At 48.3% G+C, this 5,745-nt stretch overlaps 1 pseudogene; it reads left to right on the top strand.

Moving 5' to 3' along the window:
* The first annotated feature begins 3,655 nt into the window (after window positions 1-3,655).
* LOC133768106 (folliculin-interacting protein 2-like) lies at window positions 3,656-5,169 on the top strand (annotated as a pseudogene).
* The last annotated feature ends 576 nt before the right edge of the window (window positions 5,170-5,745 follow it).

The following is a 5,745-nucleotide window of genomic DNA, read 5'->3' as shown; positions in this document are numbered from 1 at the left end:
ACTCTGTATTAGGACAGTGAAAAATAGCTCGAGAGGGTGTGCTGAAGAATCTCCTCTAAATCTGATACATGAGTTCCATGGTAACTGTAAATATGATTTCTCCTTTGCCAGGGAGACATAGAGATCATTTTGCTTTTTCTTTCAGAAATGTTGCATGTAACTATTCCTTCCGTTAAAGTGATAGTAAAACTAATTAGCCTTGTTTAGGGAGTCTAATTGGTGAAAATTTACGAAAAGCCATTATATTGGCTAAGACTATGTTTACACTTTCCACTCAAATCGTAATTTACCTACTACATGATATTTATAATTCACATTCTATGAACTTTCAAAAAAAACCCCTATATGTGTGGATTTCAATACTTTTTGCACCAAAATAAATCTCTTTTAATTCCATTTTCCATAAACTTTGAAATGTCCCAAAATTATCTTCAGATCTGCACTGAATGTCATGATTTCACTTTTTTTTCCATTGCTTGGATGTTATCACTCAGCAATTTTTACTCTTAGAAATTCTGTTTTGTGAGATTCTGAATTTCTTTTCTCCCAACACGATTCTGCTTTTTAGGTCTTCTCTTTTTTGATTGACTATAATGAAAGAACTCTTGATATTGTCTTGGTTTTTCCAGTTCACTAACAGTACTTCTCCTGTTTCCCATCCTCTGGCTTCCTTCCTGGGAATATAGTGTCTCACATGTCTTGGAGTTGCAATGTGCTGTTTATTTTAGCAGTTTTCTGTCACGTGGAAGCTCTCTCTGGCATGTGACAGGGTCTCTGTGGAGCAATTTTGGTATTACTATGGTCTGGATGGTTTCACTGGTTCTGAATCAGTTGTAATGCTGAGCTCTGACTCCAGGTTCCTGAGTGTGAATGTGGTGCTCATTTTGTTCTCTAGCTCTCATAGGGTAGCATTGTGCTCCCATGTTGTTAGCATGTTTCCTTATTTATAATGTTATTCATGGAAAGTTTGATTAGCATTAGTGTTGATACATATTTATGTTACACAGTGCCATATTTTAATTATGTACGGTGTAAACTGATCAAACCAGGCAACTCTCCTTTTCTGCCCCCCCCCTTTTTCTGATTGGAACCTACCATCTCCTCTCCTCCAATACGTTATACACTACATACTACATTGTTAGGAATGACAGTCACCCCACTGTGTTGTGTTGCTTATATCTTACTGTGATGCTACCTAAACTCTATCTATTCCTAGTCCTTAATACTTCCTAGTATCTCATAATCACTATTCTGAATTCAGATGGACTATCTTTTAAACATATGAGAGAGAATAGTCATCATTAGCCTTTGTCCAGTTTTTTTTTTTTTTTTTTTTTTTTTTTTTTTTTTGCTGGCAGAGTTGTGTTTTATTTCTCTGAGCTTGACAGGAGTGTGGCGTGGACATGCACGCGGGCCCGATAGAGCTCTTGGGGGGCACATGGTGGAGGCCCCCAGCCTGGTCAGTGCACACCGCCCAGCGGTTCTAGCCACCTGCCCATTTGGACCTGCACTCAGGCAGAAGGTTGGCAAACTGGCAGTGGCAGGCGGTACTGCACTTCAGTATCCTGCCAGGCTGCTGCAGCACCAGCTGGGGGACCTGGGCCCATGGGACCCCACTTCCTCCCAGTGATGGGGCACAGGGGCGAGCCCTGCGGAGACGCGTCCACTTGCTACCAAGCACGGACAGACTCAGGAACAGCACTGCAGATGTCATTAGAGACAGGGAGGGGCAGTGACCACCTGCCCCTCATCCCAGGCCAGGAGGCTCTGGGCCTGGCAGGGGATGCTCCCAGCCACCTTGTACCCGCGCAGCTCCCATGCTGACCAGTTGTTCACAAGATCCCCAAGTCACCAACCCCCAGCCCACCTGACCTCCGTGCACCTTGCTCAGCCCAGCAGTGGCCACTTCTGCTCCGAGGATGCCCAGCCCTCCCTGAATCACAGAGGGGCAGAGTTTGGGCAGGAGGGCCAGGTAAAGAGGGGTGGAGGAGGTGTGGCACCTGCCCCCACATCCTGGGCGCTGTGAACTTCTCCTAGGTTTGCCAGGGCCAGTGGCACAGGAGCAGGAGCCTACGGGCTGGGCAGGTCCTAGCTCAGGCCGCACTCCCCCGCCTGCAGCTTCTCCTGCTTCCACTACATCCTGCAGGAAGTGCATCTCCAAGGCCACCTGCTGGCGGGGGCCTCCTAGCAGTTCTCCAGGCAGCTGAAGCAGCACTTGAGCCTGCTGGCCCCAAGCAGGGCGCCCTTGGCCTCCTCCTGGGCCTGGCTCTGCAGTGCCTTGGTCTTGGGAAGATCCTGCCGAAGCCGCCACAGGTCCTGGCCAATGCTCTCGCCTCCATCCTGTTCCATGTGGAAGCCAAGGAGCTTGATCCAGGGCTGGGAGGGCACTTGTCCAGCGAATGATGTCCAAGTGGCTTGAGGTCCGAGTGCACGATGCAGTGAGTGGAGGTGGTGCATGCTGCCCAGGATCCACCTGCGGAACTGTCTGGCCTTGTCCCCCATCAGGTCAGCACCTCCTTCTAGGCCAGGAAGTCACAGAGCTGGGGATGCGCACCATGCATGTCCTGTGCTGGAAGCCATCAGGCAGCGTGGTGATGCTGAGTGCTAGATGCCCAGCTCCATATCCCCCAGTTGACCCTGCGCCGGTGGGACAACAAGCACTGCTTCCTGATGAATCTGGCCATGGAATCCCTCCTGGGCCCTCCTCCGGCACTTCCACCGATGGCCAACTGGCCGCTGCCCAGCTCCTCCCCATCTCATAGTTCATACCTGGCTCCTGCCTGAAGGTGGCCATGCCTTGTCTGGGTCACGGGGCCTGGGGGAGCCTGCTGTAGCCCGTCACACTCCCGCAGCCTCAGCCATCTCTTCTGCCACCTCTTCTGGCCCTACTGTTGCTGTCTGGGTCATTTAACTTAATAAGATTATCTTCAGTGTCACGTGTGTTGCTGCAAATGTCAGGATTTCATTCCTCTCTGTGGCTGAGTGATATTCCATTGTGTCCATAGAATCAATTGTCCTCCATTGATGAAATAGTCATTAATTACTTATATGAGCAGAGACATAGGAAATGTTTTTCAAATCTGGACTATAATATAATGTAGTTGTTTCGTTGTTCACATTGTTCCAGCTGAAACCTGGAAGCTCCCTCCGTTGTCTCTTTTCCCTTTGACAATATTGTCACACTAGGGAAGGTTTTCTTCTCACCACTCCTTTACTTTTGGAACTACACATGCTTCATGCTTACCTTGTATATTCCATGTGCCAGTCTTAGAATCATTCATTTCCCAAAGAAGCTTCATAATTGAATAACTAACGTTAGAAGGCAAGGTCAAGTGATTGGTGTGCTGCGTGCTGCGGAAGGTGTGTTACTTCTGGGCACTTTGAGCTGACAAAGCCAAGAAATACACATGTACTTACAATCCCAGGCCTGTGTTCACACCTGTATGTATCTCTATGTAACATCTGGATCTATGTGAAACAAACTAAACATGAGTTCACACTGATGTCTTGAGCTTGAGCTCTAAACATCAGACGTGGAACTACAGCTTCCCCTTCCCCCAACTGATCTGTAAAATCCCGTTTCAGTGGTGAGAAATCTGTTACTTCTTCAGTCCATTTAATTAACTATTTAATGCCAGAGTACATATAGTGCAGTATGAGAATATATGACCCGGGAACTGTCAGCTTGCCAGGTGGCGTCGGCCGTCTCCTTCATGTGTCTGGATCCTGGCAGCCCGGGCACTCTTGGTCATGGTCGAAGTCTGACCTGAAAGAAACTGGCCTGCTGGTTTACCGGGTCTGTGAAAGAAGGGGCAGACGTGCCTTGTGCAGTTCTAAAGCTGCTCAGAGGTTGAAGAGGCCACAGCTCAGCAAACAGAGGCTGTCCCTGTGAAGGGGTCAGCCAGGTGCTGTCAGGGAAGTGGCAGCCTCAGCAGCAGCGGCAGCAGCAGCTCTTCCCATGGCTCCTCCGGGGTCTTTACACATGCCAGGGGGGAACCCAAAGGACCGTACACAAGACCAGCTTCTGGTGTCAGCGTGCTGGGGGAAATGAAGTTTGGTGCTGTGGCAGTGAGTTCCAAAGGACCCTCCTGAAGGATGCACTGAGCGCGTTCCCCTCCCCAACGGATGCTCAGTGCCGTCTGCTCTGCTAGAATGGGCAGCTTCCGAGGAAGTGCAGATGACGCCAAGGCAGCCTGGACCACATCCACCAAGAGCCTAACTCGGGAAAACTGAACACACATCAGAACCGTGTGGGTCCTGGGCGCGATGCAGGTGACCTAGTTCTGCTGCAGGGGGAGCTGACGGAGGATCCACTTGGCTCACTGGGAGCGCTGCTTTTGCTAAAGCTCCCTGCACACCTGTTGATGCATGGGGCCCAGGGCAGAATGGAGACAGGGACGGGGATATTGCTCCACCAGCCCTGAGTAGCCTTTGACCCTGGGCTCCTTTATGTCATCCTCCAGCAGCTACAATGCCTCTGGCTCTGAAGTCAGACGAAATGCTGGTAACAGCATCAGTCCCAGGAGGTCAACTGCTGAGACATGCAGCTTGGCTGAAGAAACCTGCAGTTCTAGCCTGGCCATGGTTAGGAGGAAGGAAGTTGCCATGAGCATCACTGTTTCCCTGTGTGAGAGAGACGAAGCACAAAGGAATTTCCAGGACTTCTTTTTCTCTCATTTCCCCTGTTTGACTCTCATGAGCAGGCTTAAGAGTATAGGTGGAAAGGCCATGATCTGCTGGAGGGAGATAGCAGAGTCCACTCTGCAGGTCCAAGCTCTGGGGGCATTAGGTGGGACTATCTCAAATGTACGTTCTGTTCCAGGGATAGCTGAACCTGTGTGGCTTACCATGATGTCCAGCACTTTGGGGAAAACCCAGCTCTGCCAGTGCTTTCTCAAGGAGTTTACACTGCTGATAGAACAGAGCACAGGAACCAGGTTTTTGCTGCCTTACTGACTGCGAGGTCAACCTCCCACCTGGCCTGGGTCCCGACTGTCGTGCCTGTTGGCCGCCCTCCCATGAACGCCTTATCAGAGAAACACACTTCTCAGACAGTGAACATCTGGCCAAAACACATCCCTACAGTCCTCTTGGGTGCAGCTGGGTGACGTTAACAGAGCCACAGGCTCACCAGTGAGGCTGACATGCATATATATTTACATATATTAGCATTGACTTGCTTTGCTCTAACATTCAGTGGGTTTTGACAAATGCATAATGTTATATCTCCACAAATTTAGGATTAGGCACAAAAGTACACTGCCCAAAAACTTCCCCTGTGCTTCATCCATTCAGCCCTCCTTCTACTCCCCTAAACTTCTGGAAACCACTGATCTTTCTACTGCCTTTGCAGAATCTCATAAAATTAGATAAGATATAATATATAATTCAAAATAGGCTTTTGTTTCACTTAACAATATCCATTTAACTCTATCTATGCCTTTATGTGGCATAGTAGTTTGTTTCTTTTTATTTTGAAAAAAAAACATTTTACTGTGTAGATATATCACATCTTTTTGTTTTTCCATTTATATATTTAAGAACAACTTGGTTGTTTGCAATATTGGGCAAATACAGATGCTAAAACATTCATGAACAGTTACATGTGTAGACATAATGGACAGGAATGTGACCATTATATTATTTTTTATGTTTGTGAGATGAAAGAGGGAGAGAGAAAGGAGAGTGAGGGACAGAGAGATGGAGAAACAGATCAGGAAAGACAGAAAGAGGGAAAGAGAGTGA

The sequence above is a fragment of the Lepus europaeus genome, chromosome 10 (assembly GCF_033115175.1).
Source record: "Lepus europaeus isolate LE1 chromosome 10, mLepTim1.pri, whole genome shotgun sequence".
In the NCBI taxonomy this organism is placed as follows: Eukaryota; Metazoa; Chordata; class Mammalia; order Lagomorpha; family Leporidae; genus Lepus; species Lepus europaeus.
This window is presented reverse-complemented; position numbering and strand designations above follow the sequence as displayed.